General features: G+C 37.7%; 1 protein-coding gene across 10 annotated transcripts in view; it reads left to right on the top strand.

Moving 5' to 3' along the window:
- The window catches only part of KCNJ16 (potassium inwardly rectifying channel subfamily J member 16), a 541,663-nt gene that overhangs the window by 482,561 nt on the left and 38,494 nt on the right, over nucleotides 1-20,608 (top strand). The window contains exon 2 of one of the 10 annotated variants that reach the window (XR_007720476.1): nucleotides 1,710-7,544. The exons of 8 other annotated variants lie outside the window; for them this stretch is intronic. The gene's annotated coding sequence lies outside the window, so the exon portion shown is untranslated. Of the gene's footprint in view, nucleotides 1-1,709; nucleotides 7,545-18,914; nucleotides 18,934-20,608 lie in introns of those variants that run through there. One more of the 10 variants, XM_050765628.1, reaches the window with a different exon arrangement.

The following is a 20,608-nucleotide window of genomic DNA, read 5'->3' as shown; positions in this document are numbered from 1 at the left end:
GGGGAAGAAACAGTCCCAAATTAGATCTATCCAACAACTCTGCATAAAAAAGGTGATTTTTACCTTATCATGTTCCAGAAAGATCACCTCCATTCCTAATTTTATTTTCCTTATACAAAAATAGCTTTAAAGACTCCAAGTGGTTACATGGCTTCAGATTGTATTTTGTAAGATTTGCTCTCCTTTTAAGTGAGAAACAAATATTCAGTTATCTTTTTTTTTTTTTTAAGAAAAATGTGTGTTCTAGCAAACATGACCAAAAACACTTCTTATTTAGGTAAATTTTAATTTTTTATTATATCCCATTTTAAATCAGAGCCATGTTCTCACGCAATCAATAAACATTTATTAAGTGCCACTGTACTGGACAGTCTGGGGACAAAGATAACAAAGACCTGGTCCCTGCCCCAAGCCTGGCAGAAAAAGGCATGTCTGTAAATAATTAAGAGCCATGCAGTGATCCAGCACCATCATAATCTAAGGTACAATTAGCACACCAACCAATTGAACTTTTTTCCAGGAAGGCAAGAGGATGATAGCCAGGTTTGAGGCAGGTTAATATTGTCCTGGGCATGCTTGTGGAATTAAGAACTTTTAGGCCGGGCGCGGTGGCTCAAGCCTGTAATCCCAGCACTTTGGGAGGCCGAGACGGGCGGATCACGAGGTCAGGAGATCGAGACCATCCTGGCTGACATGGTGAAACCCCGTCTCTACTTTAAAAATACAAAAAAAAAACTAGCCAGGTGAGGTGGCGGGCGCCTATAGTCCCAAGTACTCGGGAGGCTGAGGCAGGAGAATGGCGTGAACCCGGGAGGCGGAGCTTGCAGTGAGCTGAGATCCGGCCACTGCACTCCAGCCTGGGCGGCAGAGCGAGACTCTGTCTCAACAAAAAAAAAAAAAAAAAAAAAAAGAACTTTTAGACACTGAAATACCATTTTCACTATGAACTCTATTACAAGATTTTCCACTGTCAGCAACTCTGACAGTTCTCTTAAAATGGTCTTTTTCTTCTCCTAACGTTTGGTTATTAGTCAAGGATCTCTAGAGAAACAGAAGAAACAGGATACAGGAGAGCGAGAGGGAGAAAAACACAGAGAGATCTTAAGGAATTGGCTAAAGCAATTATGGTGGCTGGCGAGTATGAAATCTGTAGGGCGGGCTGGTAGAAATTCTAGTACGAGTTGACATTGCAGTAGTGAGTTCAAATCTGCAGAGTATGCCTGAATAGGAAACTTGGACGGAATTTGTATGTTACACTTTTGAAGCAGACCTCCTTTCCCAGGCTCTTACGGGTTGCAACCGATTAGATAAGACCCATCTACATGATGGAGGATAATAATCTGCTTTTCTGAAAGTCTACAGATGAGAAATGTTCCTCACATCTAATATGTATCTTCCTAGCAATATCCAGATGGGTGTTTTATCAAACAACTGGGTACCATAGCCTAGCTAAGTTGACACATAAAATTAAACATCACGATAACAGAATCCAACTTCATCCTGATTGTCTTTTGCCATCCAGTTATTAGACATTATATGTTTCAAGCTTCCATTTCTGTAAGAGAAATTAAGAATCATACTTTAGTAATCATATAAATATTAAATTTCATAAAATGGAGCTGCCTAAAAATGCCATCATTTGCGTATGGAAGCATCCATTAATTTAGTACAGCATTTTTATTTTATGATTTATTTTTATTTTTTTTTAGATGGAGTCTCACTCTATTGCCCAGGCTCGAGTGCAGTGGCACGATCTCAGCTCACTGCAACCTCCGCCTCCCAGGTTCAAGCAATTCTTTTGCCTCAGCTTCCCAAGTAGCTGGGATTACAGGCACCCACCACCACGCCTGGCTAATTTTTGTATTTTTAGTAGAAATGCGTTTTCACTGTGTTGGTCAGGCTGGTCTTAAACTCCTAGCCTCAAGTAACCCACCCACTTCGGCTTCCCAAAGCGCTGGGATTACAGATGTGAGCTACCACATCTGGCAATACAGCATTTTTAATGCTATGGCTTTTTTGTAATGCAACTTGGTTAGAGAGAAAATGATTTTTTTTAATTGAGGTAAAGAGTAAGTTATTTTTAAGACACTGTGACATTGCTTCCTCTTCCATTAAAATCACTATCCATATCATATATTTTGGCTGTTATATAATTTCCTCCATGTTTCCATGCAGTTCACATGTATGAGTCCTGCCTCTGAATAACTGTGTTTACAGTAGTAGCAACATACCAAGATCTCTGAGAAACCATGAGAATAACATCGTATACCTTTTAGAAGCATTAATTTCACTCAATAACTTGGATGGGGAGTAAAAGAACTAAGTAATTTTACTGATAAACACTTTAAAAATTATTTTCATAATGCAGGTATGAATATACATCCAACAATAAATATATCTTTATATTTAAGACTAAAATAAAAAATATCATAAGACTGTGGAATATTTTGAGCTCAGGCACAGTCATTTGTCCTATATCCTCAAATACCCCCGGATTTCGGGTAGTAATAGGGGTAATGTACTCATTTCTCTTCTGCTTTGAAAGGTTTATTTTTTCTAATGGAAAATTTTGAGAAGTACTATTAAAGGATGAATTTTGTGAGGGAAAATTCCTGGGTTTGGTTAGTACTTGATTAGTTAGTTGGCTCTGCCCCAGAAAAATATCTGCTCACCCACAAACTTGGCCAGTCTTTTCACAACTATGCACTCTCCTCATCTCATGTGAGGCTGAGCCGAACAATGGGTAATTCAGGACATTCTATCTCTACTTTGGGAAAATAATCTAAAGTAAGCTCACATAACAAGGTACCTGGCCTAATGGCTGGACCACAAAATTGTTTGCTAGATCTCTGATTCAAGGTTTTCCTATACTGAAGACAGCACATAGGGTCTGCTAAACTAGGACTTAGTAACTTTCAACCAGTCAGCAAGCGCAAGGCACACTTAGCCATATCTGATGAATGAATTTGGTTCTTAGCTGACCTGTTAGTGTTCTTGCAGTCTGTTATTGAGTTCTATTTATTTATTTTATTGAGAAAGCAAAATCCTTCCCAGACTTGCAACCAAAATTTGGGAAAGTGCCAGAGTGTTAGAGATGATGAGTTATGCACCAGGACTGTCATATCAAGAATCCTCTTTATTTTTCAACTTGCCTTTCATTTGGATCAGAATTGAGCCAATTTGTGGGTGGTTCAACCTCACGCCCAAGGAGTACGTGGTGTGGCTAATTTGAACAAATTATCTAAGCCTTATGATTTACACACATTTAAATTTAGGCTTTATGGGAATAGGAGGTGGTTTCATTTCCTCATGACTAAAATTTTATTTAACTGTATTAGATAATATGGAGCTGAAGATAAGATTAGGCCATTTGCGCTTGGAGGTTAAAAGCTAAAGAAACATTCAGAGAGAAAAAACTAAACAAAGCAAATCACAGACCCAAACAAAACCAAACAGAAGCAAAATGCACTTTCCACACACAGGAATCAAGTACAATAGAAATCAGGACAATGTTTGTATGCATTATATTGCTGTAGGCAGAATATTGTTTGTGTGTTTCTGCACTATTGAGTTAGCTCATCCCTGTTTTTGCTCTTGTAAGCAGTGGGTACTGTTTCTCGAGTTGTGTATGGAATTTAGTTGTGCTCTGTTGGGGCAGCTTGTGCATCAGAAGCACAGGGGTACAGAGTTAGCAGAGTTAACAGGTGAGAGGGAGAAGTCCAAAATTGTGTCCTCGAGACGTTAGTTGTTCAGAGTCACTATGCTCTGTATGTGCATGTGTGTGTTTCTGTAAAATAAGTGTCTGTGTTAATTATTCACAAAGTAATACCATGATAATTGCTATACCATTAATACAATATTGTGGACCTGGTTATTTTAGACATCGAAATAGTAGCATTCAGTGACCATGCTGCCACTCAGTAAACAGAAGGCTGTTGTCTTTTACACTTTGGCTTCATGAATTGAGCAAATGTTCTTTCCTTTCTTCTAGGTAGAGGTGCAGTGTGACTCATTCTATTGGCCAGTAGGGCATGTAAAGATTAGTCCATCAGCTCCCTGACATTGGGGAAATCAAAGCCTAGCAAAGGAAGCCACTCACAGAAAAAATAACTGTGCCTGGGAAATCAAGGGAAGTTTTATTGTGGAAGTAATACAGTACTTAGGTTTTAGCTAGAAGGAAGAAAAGTTGTCTGCCTGTTTATAAAGAGCCTGACAGACTTGGGGAAATGTGAGAAGTTCAGTGTTCAGAGTGTAAGGTTTTTGGTGTGAAGATAAAAGCAGAGTGGCAGGGGGTGAAATGGAATACAAAAGTGAGTATGACCTAGGGAGTAACTTAAATGGGAGAATGTTTTTAGTGTCCATTTCTAGGCCCCCAAATCACTTGAAACTATAGTTCTAATACTGAACTCTTTCCCAGTTACCTGGGACTGATTCTAGAGAGGAGAATTTAATTGAACATGTGGAGAGCAGAGAAGAGATAAAAGAAGCTAGTTAGTGTTTTCCTACTTATCAAAGACCCTTGGTTCAGAGGTAAGGTAGGTATTTCCAAGAAATGGAACTACAACTAACACCAAAAACATGGTAATTGCTTGTCAAGGCTCTCCCCTCTTTTGAAGTTGCCCATTCCCTGTGCTTTATACATTGGTATTAACTTGCTGCCACTGTCTTTATGGAGTCGGTGGCCGGAACATCTTTTCACGCCTGGATGGAGTGCTTAAGATTGTAGTAGAAATTCACCTACAAAGACTCGGTTCTTCTCTATACTGGGGGATAAGTAAGATAGACTAAAAGAGGCATTTGTGGATCCGTAGAAAGAACACTGGGCCCAAAGTCAGGAGTTGCTGTCTTCCTATTATTATACATGTATTATTATCTGAAAGTCAGTAATGCTCCATCATCAGTTTCTTCACCTATAAAATAAAGATATTTCCCTCATTCATTTATACATTCCCTCAACAAACAGTTAATAGGTTCGAACAGTCAAGGTTTGATTAGAGAAGCAGAACTGCTTGGAGAATATGTATATCTATTATTGAGATGAAATCTTGCTCTGTTGTCCAGGCTGGGGTGCAGTGGCATGATCTCAGCTCACTGCAACCTCCACCTCCCAGGTTCAATCAATTCTCTTGCCTCAGCTTCTCGAGTAGCTGGGATTATATATATTATATATATTAAATATGTAAAGAGACATATAATATATATAGCAGGTGAAAAGGAGAAGTCCAAAATGGTGTGTGTATATATCTATATGTTATATATATGTATTAGATATATACTATATAGACATAGAGTTATGATCGACCTGTATTGTATGTATGTGTGTATATACATACATATACACATATGGATGTGTATAGCCATGTGCTGCACAATGACAGTTTGTGCAATGATGGGGTGCATACATGATGGTGGTCTCATAAGATTTTAAAGCCATATTTTTACTGTACCTTTTCTATGTTTAGATAACACAAATACTTACCATTGTGCTACAAGTGTGTACAACATTCAGTACAGTCACATGCTGTCCAGGCTCGTAGCTTAGGAGTAACAGGCTATACCATACAGCCTAGGTGTGTAGTAGGTTATACCATCTAGGTTTGTGTATATACACTCTGTGATGTTCAGACAGCATCAAAATTGCCTGATGATGCATTTGACAGAATATATCCTCATTGTTAAGTGACACACAACTGTGTGTGTGTGTGTGTGTGTGTGTGTATAAAACATATCCTAAAAATTTGACTTTATGCAGTTGGTCACATGGTCTATGTGAAGATGTCATCCCTGTGTCTGGCACTGGAGTCTGAATTGTAGGGCAGGCAGCTGGAAGGACATAGGGGTGTGAAGTGGAGGAAGATACCATATTGAAACCAGTGAGGATTAGCTAGAAGCCAACAGGATGAAATGAAGCCCATGTTGGTGTCCCATGGCTTTCGAGCCTCCAACCGGATAACAGGGGTGGCCAGCAGCACAGTACCCTCCCTCTGTAACACGGGAGCCGTAGAAACTGAAAGAGGAGAGCAGCAGGATGTGTAGGTACAGTGGGCTCACCTGCCAATCCATAATGTGTGCCAGTGTATCAGTGACAAACTGCGCGGGTCACCTGAGCACCTCGTGCATTACAGTGACTTGTTGTGAAAAGAATTGGCTACTGGTTCACTTCCACTTTACATAAGTCATGCAAAATGACTCCCATGGTCTGAAACTATGAAGGGAATGGAATTCTGAGACATGTAGTCTCAGTTAGTTAAACTGGTGCAATCCAAATATACCACCTCTGACATGTCCATTCAGAATATGAAACAAATGATAGAGACATAGTTCCTGCCATCAAAGAGTACACTAAGTGGTAGGAGAGAGTCATAATCCACCTGATGCGTGTTGTGATAGAATGGCTTGCTTCTTTAACACAAATAAAATGAGATTAATACACACAAACGAGCTTTGGAAGTGTTAAACTTTTAATAATTTTTCAGTCTCATGTTGACTATCTGATGTTTGATTACCTCTATTTTTTAAAAGCAAAACACAAAGGAATCCATTCATGGTAGACATTTTAATAAGTTTGGATTCTGTAAGATTCCCTGGTCTTTGCTTCATTTCCTTCGGTAGAGCAGTGGTGCTGAATGGATAGCAACCAGGTCCCCTACACTAACCCCAATCCTTTTGCTCATGGAATTATGCTGATTTTACTAATCCACCAACCACTTTCCACAGGTGTTTGCCCTGCTTTCATGTAGCTTCTCTCTCCTTTAAGCTGAGGAAAATGACAGAGATACATTAAGAAACACTAGTAAAATTCCTTGATCACTGATAATAATAATAAAATTTAAAGATAGGAAATAGACCCTCAGATGTTTATACCAAACCTATATTGTGAAAACTACTTGCTTATTGGCACCATCTTCTATAAATTTTTGTTCTATTTCTTTCTTAGATTGTGTTTGGCCAATGGTTTCATCATAATCTTCTGCCTCAGTTTATCTTCCTTCAAGGCTACTTAGTTGAGTAGATTTTGTGTATTTCAAAGACTCCATGTTTTCTCTGTATCATGAAGATAGTGTCACAATGACAGGTGACATCATCATCTTGCTAAAGGGCTTATTTCCACATCTCAAATGTTCTGTCATCAAAGTCACAAAAAGAAAGTATTTCTGAATCTTTTGTGGACCGTATGCAACTACACGGAGACACTTACACAATGCTCGCCTGCCAATAACAAAGGAACATGTGTCATTTTACAGCAGATGTGACATTTTCCATTTATTTTTTAATTTCACAACACAGGGTTCTAAACATGTGCCATGCACCATTCTAAATGCTTTAAAAATATTGATTGAGTCTTCATAACAGACTTTATTTTTACGATAAGGAAACAGAAGCACTGAGAGGTCGTGATGTTCTGAAGTCACACAGTCAGTAAATGACATAGCTAGATTTGAACTAGGTCATTGTAGTAAAGCCATGGACTTTTAACCAGTAGTGTATGTCCTCTAAAGAACCTCAATTCCTGAACAATGAGAACACATGGACACAGAGTGGGGCACATCACACACCGGGGTCTGCCAGGGGGTAGGGGGAGTGGGGAGCGATAGCATCAGGAGATATACCTAATGTAAATGACGAGTTAACAGGTGCAGCATACCAACATGGCACATGTATACATATGTAACAAACCTGCACGTTGTGCACATGTACCCTAGAACTTAAAGTAAAATAATAATTTTTAAAAACTGCACCTGCACCCCTTAAATGTATGCGAATAAAAAAGCAATGGTATGAGGAAAAAAAAGAAGAACCTCAATTCCCCATAAATTCATATCTGTGTTATCATTGGGGATGCTAAGTTATATGAACGCATTCTTTGGATTACATACCCACTAGTCAAGACACCTTTGTACATAACTCCAAGTTAAATTCTGAGAAATGCTCAGGCGTTGAAATAATAAAGGAGAACGAAACCCTACCACCTCGATTCTGCTCTATGCCTCTGATGGTTGATTTTATTGAAGTATTCCATTTCATACATCAACCACTAACTTCTTCTTTCTCTATCAAAGCATGTAAGGAATAAAAAAAGCAAACCACAGAGAAGATCTTCACTTTATTCAATGGGTAGAACACTAGATATTCCAGCATAAGAATTTGTTATTTCCATCAAAATCAATAAACACAAACAGAACTTTACCAACAGAAATCAATAAAGATTTCACTCCATTGAACAAAGATAATACCAAATCTAAGGAAAGTAATGTTTTATTGATGGGGAAAAAGGCAACGATTCTTTATGGTCCTAATGACAGATGGAAGTTCGTTGCCTTTTATACCAAATATTGAACTGTGACACCATTTATTTGATGGGGAAAATGTCAATAAAATTAGAGCCCAATAGGCCATGACAGGTTTTTTAGTTTAAGAAGTATTTAATTAATTCAAGATAATATAAATATTATACAAATATTGATTTGTTAGAAACATTGCTCTTGATATGGAAATACTTAACAATGAGAATTTTTGTGAGAAGGTAGAAGCAATCTTAATTTTTATTTTTTCTTATAATTAGTTAATGAAGAGTAACAATGGTCTGAAGTCATCCACTAAAATATTTTGCTTGCCATTTATTGCATAGTAAATTCTGCATTTCATTGGTTCAGAACACATATTACTAGTGAAGTCAAATGCATATTTTCAGAAAAAGTATCAAACAAAAGCCAGAGGTGAGCCCAAGAAAATTGTTTTAAAGGTAAAATATTTTCAGTGTTCTGTGAATAAAAGAAAACTGCACTGCTTAAGACAAAAAGCTGTTAAGATTGTTTACTGATCAAGAAATTATTTTATAAAAAAGGTTATTTATTCATCGTTTTTTTTTTTCAACATCCATGGAAGAATGCCTCTTGAAGAAATAGGATGTTTACTATTTAAGTTGGGAAAAAATGTGGCAGTTTTCCTATCCTAGAAACGATTAGTGCATTCACGTTGAGGATGACTGGGCTTCTGAAGGTCCTTATAAACCTCGTTTTAGTGTTTCCTTTTACGTAATTGCAGCTTTTAAACTAAAGATCACTGGCATCTTTTTGTTATTGTTTTGTGCACTGTTGGTACAATTTCTGATTTGATGCCTGATGAAAATAACAAACAATATTTGTGGTAGCACTTTGGAACTTAAACAAGCCTTTTACATCAATTGTCACAGTGTATTATTTATTTATTTATTTATTTTGATACAGAGTTTCACTCTGTCGCCTAGGCTGGAGTGCAATGGTGCAATCTCGGCTCATTGCAAACTCCGCCTCCCAGGTTCAAGCGATTCTCCTGCCTCAGCCTCCTGAGTAGCTGGGATTACAGCCACCCGCCACCACACCTGGCTAATTTTTTTTTTTTTTTTTTTTTTTTTTTTTTTTGTATTTTTAGTAGAGACAGGGTTTTTCCATGTTGGTCAGGCTGGTCTCGAACTCCCGACCTCAGGTGATCCAGCTGCCTCAGCCTCCCAAAGTGCTGGGATTACAGACATTATCTTTAAAACAACTCTGTGAGAGTAGTGAGAGGAAGTAGTAGTAGAATTCTTATTACAGCAATAGGAATACTAAGACTCAGGTAAATTAAGCGATATGTTAGTATATGACAGATAGGGAAACTCAAATTCCAGGGTTTCAATTCCAGCATCTGTTTTTCTTTCATTCACTATCCAACCACTACAGTGTCCTCTTTCCTCTTTTACTTCTGTCATAGAAAAATCTTAAGGAGGCCAGTCACGGTAGCTCACACCTAAAATCCCAGCACTTTGGGAGGCCAAGGTGGGGGGTCATTTGAGGTCAAGAGTTTGAGATCAGCCTGGCCAACATGGTGAAACCCTGTCTCTACTAAAAATACAAAAATAAAATTAGCCAGATGTGGTGGCAGGTGCTTGTAATCCCAGTTACTCGGGAGGCTGAGACAGGAGAATCGCTTGAACCCGGGAGGCAGAGGTTGTGGTGAGCCGAGGTTGTGCCACTGCACTCCAGCCTGGATGACAGAGTGAGACTCTGTCTCAAAATAAATAAATAAATAAATAACAAAATGTGACAATTGATGTAAAAGGCTTGTTTAAGTTCCAAAGTGCTACCACAAATGTTATTTGTTATTTTCATGAGGAATTAAATCAGAAAAGTACCAACAATGAACAAAAGAAGAATAACGAAAATATGACAATGTATGATCTGATCTTTAGTTTAACAGCTGGGATTATGTAAAAGGAAATGTCAAACACTAAAACAGGTGAATCGCTTGAACCCCGGAGGCAGAGGTTGCAGTGAAGCTGAGATCACACCATGCCACTGCACTCCAGCCTAGGCGATAGAGCAAGACTCTGTCTCAAAAAAAAAAAAAAAAAAAAGAAAGAAAGAAAGAAAGAAAAAAGTAAAAGAAAAAGAAAAAAGTTGGAAAACCAGTGGTCTAGGCCAAGGCACCTTACCACTACAAAATTTTTATTTTCTTTTCAAGTTGGATCAATGATAGCTGTGATAAAGAGCTCTTTGGGCAATGGTTTCCAACCCTTTTGGCACCAGGGACTGGTTTTGTAGAAGACAATTTTTTCATGGATGGAGGAGAGAGGGGGGATGAAACTGTTCCATCTCAGATCATCAGGCATTGGTTAGATTCTCATACGGAGCGCACAACCTAGATCCCTCCGATGTGCAGTTCACAATAGGGTTCGTGCTTCTATGAGAATCTAATGCTGCCTCTGATCTGACAGGAGGAGGAGCTCAGGCGGTAATGCTCGCTTGCCGGCTGTGCTGTTCACATCCTGCTGTGCGACCCGGTTCCTAACAGGCCATGGACTGGTACTGGTCCCTGCCCTGGGGGTTGAGGACCCCTGTCTTAGGGATATTGGGGCAATGAAATTGAAACAACGAACTCATAACAGGCACTTTAGAAATGGTAACATTCCCAGGGGATTAAAGCTTGTCACCAGGGTTAATTCCAAATTATTCATTAAATTTTGTCCTCTATGGAAAGAAAAGTTACCTCTTTTGGGTAATTTATGGTACGCTTTGGCTATGTTCAAAATGGTTAGTGACTGCCATCGAAAAGAAATCAAAGTCAAGTCAAGTGATTTTTTTTTTTTTCTAACGAGGAACCTTAGGAAAAAAATTGAGGTGGCATGACCCGTTTATTTATGTGATTCTGACCATTGTACCACAATAGTTTCACCCAGTGGCCAATTTTAGTCCTATGACTTAACTGACTTAAAATACATAGGTCTAATATGGCTTGGTAATATAAAAGTCCTCAGTTTAAAAAGTTAATTCAATTTAAAATTGATTTGAATTTAAAATTGACTTTTAAAAAGTTAAAGTCGATTTTAAAACTTAATGAGAAAAGGTTTTTAGTCTCATTTCCACCAGAACATATGAAAATTTTCTTTCTTTTGCTTTTCTCATGTTGTAACCAGCTACTTTGGTCCTACGTTGCTATATGGAACACAGGGGTACGAACAGGCAAGTCAAGCCAATTTCTTCTTCTTATCTCTGTATGTCCTCTTCCTGAACCTATAAATGGTTTCAATTCATACAGTTGTTGTTATGTATCAACTCTGTGCCAGGTACCATGCCATATGCTTGGGGCCACGCTATCCTCAATTATTTCACTCTTTTTCTGGGGACTGTTCTAAAGCAGGAATTTTGGGGTCTAAGCCACTTCGGTTGGCCCTGTAAGTTTTTATTTTTAAATTATTAAGAGTCTTGCAAAATTTGCCTATGAGTTTTAATTACTAGAAAAGAGAGAGGCAGTATGTTTACTTTTATTTAACTCTCAGCATTTCCAGATTCCTGAAGTTGAAAAACATCACCCAAAGCCATTTAAAATGTTTGTTTGTTTGTTTGTTTGTATGTTTTAATAGTTCCCAAAGGTGGAATTTGTGACTTGAGGGAGGCAGTGAAAAAAAACATAATGCCTGCAGTTACTGAAGCATAAAACTACAGGGTTTCCATAGTTGCTGTAGTCTATAACCCAAGGGCACTCTATTAAATAATCTTAACTTGCTAGGAAGGAGGGAAAATATTTAGCTATAAACTAGACTTACAACCGCATGGGACATTTTTTCAAAAGGTTACCACATCTCTGTTTATCAAATTTATATGTACATAAAAAGATTAAAAGTTAGTTACTCCAGTATTTACAGAGAACACACAGCTCTGACTAACTCTGTTTAGAATCTCTAATTATATCACACTCAAGATAAAGGCAGATCCTGCTAACACTTTGTAACCCTGGCAGTAACTGCTTCCACCACTGTGGGTCCAAGCTTAAATTATGCACTGCTGCTTTAAAAGAGGGGATCTTGATGGGGAAACTAGTGTAGTCCACTTCCATCCAGCCTCAGCTGTTTCACTGCACCTCAAGGACACTGTTAAATCATTTGCCCAAGCATTAATTTTTTTAGCCTCCACCCCAGATTTAATCACTTACTTACCTTCCTGCCAAAGTATTTGTGCTGGTAAAATAGGGCAACTGGGATCTAGGCAGAACCTGCTGTTTCTGCTTCTGTCCTAAGGGACAGGGATGGAAGGGCTGATGGTGGTGATTTTGTAATTGAATGGGGGTAATTGTTCTGGGTTTTTTGTTTTTCCCTTTAAAGAAAATTCTGCAGGCTTGAAAACTCTAAGATAAGGAGAAAAGCTGACCTACAAACACTGTCATCCCACAAACCTTTAGCTAGTAGAAAACAGATCACCTTTGTTACATTTTGGCTGGATAACATTGCACACATTATTTGGGTAATTGAGGTCAATGGAAACACTTGGACATTATTTTCCCAGGTACTTTTCTTTTCTAGCCTGAATTATGAACCTCATTCTGGCACAGAGTCCTACTTACTGAATGTGTTGCCAATTCATTGGGTGCATTTAGTAAGTTCATATGATAGACATTTAAAAACCCAAGAGTATCATTTTGAATGATTAGGCTCTACAGTTTCTCTTCAGTAGTTTTTTATTCATCTACCCGGGTTAGCAGGGATATATGAAATAGTGCACAATACTGCTAAACCACTTAGATCACCTGAAAAATGAAAGTGTCAACCATTTTGTCTAGCTCAATTGCCAGAAATGTAACAAAAATATTGCTCAGAAGTATTATTTAGGACATGTGTGGCTACGAAACAAAGATTCAAAATCTTTAGCCTAACTGGTGAATGTTTTCCCAGTTTTGACCCAGGTTGATATTTTGGCCTTCTCTGTCTCCACTTCTCTAATATGATTCCAGCCTTCCCACTTTACAAAAATGCCTTGTTTCTTTCTCCCATCTGGAGAATATAAGTTCTCCCCTACTTGACTTTTGTCCATCTAAACGTGTCTTTCAAAGTGATAGCCCAGTTTACCCTTTACATGACACCTTTCCAGAAGAATTACACCAATCATGAGTAGGTCCTTCTCAGAACTCATTCATGCTGTCTACTTCCTCTCCTACTCATTTGACCATCATCTGTGACCATTTCCCACTCATTTGACCATTAACTAAAATAAAATTGAAGTCAAAACACAATTTAAGTGATAAGATAATTTCCTGTTTGTTATATCTTGCCTTCTAAATAGCTTACTAACTTCCTGTGGACTAGAATCATGTCTTATACATCATAAATTTTAAGCAACCAGCTACCCTCCTCCAACACAGTGCAGGAGAGGCCTATGGAATAGTACGCATTTACAAGGGTCAAAGCATCAACATTTAGGCTTAGGAATGATAAATAATGGGATTTTCTCCTTGATAGGATTTGCTGCAAACAAGTAAACATGCAGTATTTGTTTAGAGTGCTCCCTCCACTCAGCACCCCACTTTGTCCTAGTACACACACACACACACATATCCCTCCTCTGATGTTTCTATTGCATCTATTCTACTGGTTGCAGAATATAGTTTTCTGCTATTGTCCCAGATAAGCCTTTAGTTTCTTGCTATTACCTAGGTAAGGCTTCATTAGACACTCAGGGGCTGTTTTGCTTGAATTGAGCACATACCCTTAAATCATCCTGATCTACTTTATCAAGCGTCACCTCTCCCTTATTTCCAGGGCAATATTTACATTTAATTGAGGAGTGTGGAGTTCATCAATCTATGTAAGTGAATGTTAACATTCCATGTCCTGTGACAGCTTGGGTGAGAGCTGTAATTTATTGGGTTGGAAGGGGGTTGTGGTTATTTGCATTGTATAAGCTAAGCCTCATTCATAAGACAGAAAAATGAATGCTACACAACACCAAAAGTCTAAAATTTGTTTTGCATTATAAATAACAGAATCCTAAAACATCTACCTAAAAGCACATTGGGATAAACCATACCAAGTTCCTAATTTTGCTTTTCATTTTGTTTTTATTGTTTTATGAGTCTTAGTTTCCATATAGGATCAAAATGACTCAAATCACATCTTTTATGTAAGTGTTTTCTACTTTTAGCCTGTATATTTACAATTATGGAATAAACCATATATGCAAGTTTACCTTCCTCCAAGAAAATATGCATGCAGTGATCTGTAGATACCATGTGAAGTCAAAGAACAACATTTTAAGATTTTTATCACTTCCTGACCATGGGATATTTTACAACCTAAGAATGACATTTCTGAAAAACAAACTCAGAGCATGAGTTATGTAAGAGGCAGTTGGTTTTACAGTTTGAAATAATTGAAATATGTACTAGTCCATTGTATTAGTCAAGGTTCTCTAGAGAAACAAAACCAATAGATAGATAGATGATAGACAGATGATAGATAGATAGATGGATAGATCAATGGATCGATGGATGGATAGATAGATAGATAAGAGGAGATTCAAAATGGAAATTGACTTATTCAATTATGTAGGCTAAGAAGTCCCATAATATGCCATCTGTAACTGGAGAACTAGAAAAACCGTGCTGAAATTCAGTCTGATTAAGAAGGTCTGAGAATTATGGGAGCCAGTGGTATAAATTTTATGTGAAGTCCAAAGGTCCAAAAACCTGAAGCTCTGATGGCTGAGGGCAGAAGATGGATGCCCCATCTCCAGAAAAAGAAAAAAGTTTGTCCTTTCTCCACCATTTTGTTCCATCCAGACCCTCAACAGATTGCATGATGCTCCTCACATTAGCGAGGGCATTCTTCTTTTACTCAGTCTGCTGACTCAAAGCTAATCTCAAATGCCAGACATCCTCAAGACACACCCAGAAGTAATGTTTTACCAGCTATCTGGCCAACCCTTTACCAGCCAAGCTGACACATAAAATTAACCGACACATCCATCAATTTGCAAAGGTCGAACGTTAGTAAAAGATTCCTCAGAAAGGAAGAAGTGGAAGAAAATCTAAAAGAGGTGAAATAACCTTTTGGATGCAAGTGTGGATTCTCTACAGTATTATTTGTCTAAGGCTGCTACAACAAAGTATTGTAAACTGGGTGGCATAAAACAACAGAAATGTATTTTCTCACAGTTCAAGAGGCTAGAAGTCTGAGCCAAGGTGTAGTGTTGGGAGGGCCTGGCTCCCTCTGAAGCCTCTAAGGGAGAATGTCCCCTTTCCACTTTTAGCTTCCGCTAGCGCCAGGCATTCCTTCCCTGTAGCAGTGCAATTCCAAAGTCTGCCTTCATCTTCACATGAACTTCTCTGTGTGTGTGTCTGTGTCCAGATCTCCCGTAAGGACACCAGTCATATTGGATTGGGACCCAGTCTAATGACTTTATCCTAACTTGATTACATCTGCAAAGACCCTATTTCCAAATCAGGTCTCATTTGCAGGTACTAGGAGTTAGAACTTCAAAATTTCTTTTTGTGGGACACAATCTAACCCATGATAGATAGTGATGACCAGAAAATGAGAGACTCTAGGAGATTCCATGCTTTCCTTAGAAAAGAGTAGAGAAACCTAGTGAAAGGAAGGATGACTTTGTTTTCATTTTCTTACTAATAATTCTTTCTTTTACTGTGCTTTTAGTTTTTTATGGCCATTATGGGGAGTTAAAATAATGCCACATGGAAGCACTTATTTTTCTACTTATTATTTAAATCTTCCATTCTTTTCAAGAGGCATGACCGATTGTTCTGTAATTTGCCATAACTATTGGAATATGGTTAGGTGTCAGCAAGCAGGCGATCTTAGTACAGATAACAAACAAAATAGAACGTGTTTCACAAGGAGTAAGGAAAAAAACAAATAAAAAGAGCAAATAAGGGGAAGAATTTACCATGGATTAGGGAAAGGTGAAAGACATGAAGCATTGTAAAAAATATTTATCCTATAAACTTGGTTTAAATTGGGACTTGGTATTGACGCAACGTCTCCTGACTCAGGTTTTCTTCCATAATGTCTCTTGCGCCTCAGACAGCCCTGTGTTCTGAAGCTTCCTTTATATTTTCCAGAATTCATAGCCTAAAGAGAAATAACAATTGTGACATTTGCATTTACTTAAGGCTTTGGAAAAACTCAAAGTGAAAATAAAAGTAACCTTCAAGAATTGTCTCCATGGAATAACTGTCTCAACTATTTTGGCCAAGACTGTCTTTAGGTCTTTATTTTCATGGCAGGAATAGCAATAGTTTCAAGCTTTGGAGGGTAAGGGAAGTTGGAAAGGTGGGAATATCAATTGAATCTTTCTATAAGAGAAAACATCTACATGATGAAAACAGTAGTTAGTGTTGCAATTAGAAATTTGAGAAATTGTAAAAGTTGAAAAAACTTGAACTGCTAACAATTAGTAAAAGTATGTATTTTATCTACAGATATCATCTAGAATGAAAGGATGGGCAGGTGAGGTATTTAAATTATCATAACCATCCATTACACTTATTTATTAATGAGGTGAAAGGTGGGGGGAATGATAAAATATAGTTTCTTAATTTTTTTTGTGATTAAACAAATTCGAGGTGGTAGATTGGATAGGGCTGAAATTTATTATACCATTATCCCCCGCAGGTTTAAAACAATTTAGGGCACTACATAGAATTACACTTGAAAGTAAATACACTGTGGGCAAACCATGTTTCTAAGAACACAACGCATCTTACTGGCTAGAGTTAACCAGTCTTCAGAAATGGCAGGAACTCTTGCTCTCCAAATCCTGTATTGCAAGGCCGTATAATTTGTCCACAGAAAACCATCACCAGTCATCACTGAGCATTTGTCACAGTGGGTTTTATTAAGATCAGACAGATTCAATTATAATTAAATCAACCAACCTTTAATATGTTGCTAACAGACTTCTAAGAAAACCAAGCTTACCTAAAAAAAGAGCAATTAATATTTTATTGATTCAACTTATGTGAGCCTCTGAGTAATTTACTTTTGTTTGTTTAATTCACAAATCGCTCAATTTGTAAGTATTGGTGTGAGCTACAGGCTTAAGAAAGGTATTTGTGCAAAGCTGCTGTCCCACATAGCATTTACCACCATACTATGTTTTTGTATCTTGAGAGGCTGAATATACAAATACATACTGGCCAGACCATATAAGACAAAACAACTCTGACCATAGTCTCTGCAGGAACCAGCCCAGGAAGCCCAATCATAATCTTTGTAGCCATTGGCCTAAAATGGTCAGAACTTGGTCAATGACTCCCAGCTTTCCTTATGTTTGCCTTCACTTCTAACCTAGAACCAACCAGAGAAAGGAAATGTGCTCCCCAAACCATTCATAGAGGATGTCCGGCTTCCACATAGCCTACCTCCAGCTTCCCCAGGCCAACAACTTTTGATCAGGGCAAACTTGAAGCTTTTCCCTTTTTTTCTACTATAAAGATTGTCCACTCCTCTGCTTGCCTGTGAGTCTCTGGCCAACGAAAGTGATAGTACCCGACTTCCTTGCAAGCTCCGGATAAATAACCTCTGCTTGTTTTGGTCCAGATGGTCGTTGTTGATTTCCACAATCTTTATTAGGATCTCTATACAGAATCTTTTAAATGGCAAGATTAGCCCTGTACAGATTTAGGAAATCATTTAGGGCCACTGGATATCAAATGTGGTACCAAAAAAGGTGTTGAAGCTGGTTCAAACTTAGGTCAAGATCCCTTTGATCTAGCTCAAATCTGTGATAATTTGGCATTTTACATTACCTAATCCTCTTTCCAGTTCATTTCAGCAAAAGCCTCACTGTTTGTGAGTGTCCTCATACAGTCTGATTGAGGTGGTGGTTTTCTTTGTGGAACTACTTAGAGGTCATATGACATTTAGCTGTGGATAGTTCAAATTGGCTCTATTTTCTTAGGTCCCTTTTGCCCTTATTCACTGAGAAATGTGTGGTCTCTGATATTAGATTGTTTCCATTGAAATTCTGCCAATACCTTTTATTCATCTTGTAAGCTTGGAAAAGTATTATGAACTTATTTAAGTTTTAATTCGTTTATTTAAAAATTGTTATGGTGACATTAGTACCTACCTTCTAAGGTTGTTTAAGGATTAAAGCATAATTTCTGTAAGACAATTACCAAAGTTCCAGTATGTAATGCTTATTCAATAAATATTAACTATGATTATTATTATTATTACATCATAATAGGTGCTTATATTTCTAAATTAACAATCTTTTGTACTATTGATGTGACAATATGTACCTTAAGTGGGGTGAATAATGAAGGCACTGTCTTCATAATTAGGTGATAGCAACCTTCTCCTTTATTGGGAATCAAGCATCTCAGAACGAGCATGAATGGATATTAGACTTTTTGCCTCAGTGTTCTCAACAGTTTCTACCAGTAGAGCAAGTTACAGCTAGTAACTTGGTCAGGGTTTTTGGATATAAACTTTATTTTTTAGAATGTAGACCAACCTACATTTAAAATGTGATACTTCAGAAGCGCAGAAAGGTACATGACACAGCCAACTGAAGAGGTAACATGTCCTAACATATTAAATTTTCTCTATTCTCTTTTGAACCCTATTACAGTCAAAGAAATCTCCATGGTGAAATGCTCATTTTGCAGACATGACATTGTGTAAGTTTAATTTCAGAATCACACAAAGGAAAAATTCCTGGGCATTTTATGTGCATTTTTGTTAATGTGATCACAGATACAGAATTAGCCATTCAACCCCAAACGAGACATGACCTCACTGGGAGGTTTGTTCGTTGACTACATTACGGGGATCCACACAAAGGACACGTCAATGGCACGACCCATGCGCTCCTGTCTCCCCGCTGATGTCAGGATTTGTCCTGGGAAGTCTCTAGCAAACATTTTTGGAGCAAGCATTTTGTGAGAATGTCACTGTTTTTGATAGAAAGGCCATCTAGGGGTCTAACTAGGAACCAAGAATGGAATGAGTTACCTTATTAAAATTTTTAAATTAAAAAGTGTTTATATTGTTTGGTGGGTTTCAGTAGAAATCAGAGGAGCAGGTCAGGAGCAGGAGGATGGAGAAATAGGAGCTCTATCAGGAGCACCAGGAATGCTTTTTAAAAACATACATATTCTATTAGATTCTCGAGGAAATGTGACTAAGAACAGGCCCTCATCGCAGCCCCATATAGCATAGTTTTCAACTTTTCTACAGTGACTATTTCAAATATTTTCCATTGTCTTCAAATATCTACTCCTGTCTCCTTTACCCACTACCCCTATTTAACAGGGAAAATAAAATCACAAACTTCTTGCCTACCATCCATAGACCTGATTGCATCTGTGTCCATTCTTTCCTTGGAAAGAACCTTGACTTTTTCCCATCCTTCTACTCTGCTCCTTCACCTCCATTTTCTTCACTTTTCTCCATTATGGATTTCTAATTATTGTTGATTGTGACTCCCAAGTCCCTCTTGAATCTGTTCCCTAGGTCGTGAAATATCCTCCATCATGACCTCCCCATCACTTATCTGGCCAATCTGTTCTCACCACTGCAGCCAGAATCTTAAATACAAATCTTCAATGTTTTATCTTGATGCTAATCAGATTGTGTTAGTCTCCTGATCAAAGCTCTTTAATGCTTTCCTAGAATAATCCAAATACTTTAACATGATTTGCCAGATGCTGCTGACCACTCCAGCTCTATCTCATGCTTCTTCCCATTTTAGATCCCATGACCCAACCAAGTAATAATTTAAAAAAAATTTCCTGCTAACTCTCATTCAGTGCTAACACAGTTTGTCTCAACGAGTTTGGTTCAGTATGAATAGAATAAGGGTGTAAATTGTACCCTTGGGGAAATGTGACTCAACAAGTAACTACTGCAGAATGGATTCACTGGAGAACAAAAGCAAACATATTCATGCTTTGAAGAATTTAGGAGTCAATCAAGAGTGGAAAAGGCTAAACATAAAAATAATTTTATTTATGAGTACAGTTCTAACTTGAATATTCATAAAATTTTCTTAATTTATCATAAGGACTTAAATGCTTACTGAGTTTAGGAAAATTATTTAAAATGTTAAGACAAATCATTTTTGCAGTATGCCTCTTAACAAGACAGCAGTTTAAATCTTTCTTTTCCCTTTGATTTTAAAAAAAAAAAACCTTTATGGCCTAGTGATATATGATAATTGCATTTATATGTGTGTGTATACATATAAATGTACATATTTAATAATAATGTACACTGATATGTGAACTTTGCCCAATTTCATTTCTAGCACTGTCATCAAAGATTAATCTTTTTCTGACTCAAATATTAGAAACT

Source organism: Macaca thibetana, chromosome 16 (genome assembly GCF_024542745.1).
Source record: "Macaca thibetana thibetana isolate TM-01 chromosome 16, ASM2454274v1, whole genome shotgun sequence".
In the NCBI taxonomy this organism is placed as follows: domain Eukaryota; kingdom Metazoa; phylum Chordata; class Mammalia; order Primates; family Cercopithecidae; genus Macaca; species Macaca thibetana.
Note: the sequence above shows the minus strand (reverse complement) of the source record. Positions and strands in the feature narration are given on the sequence as shown.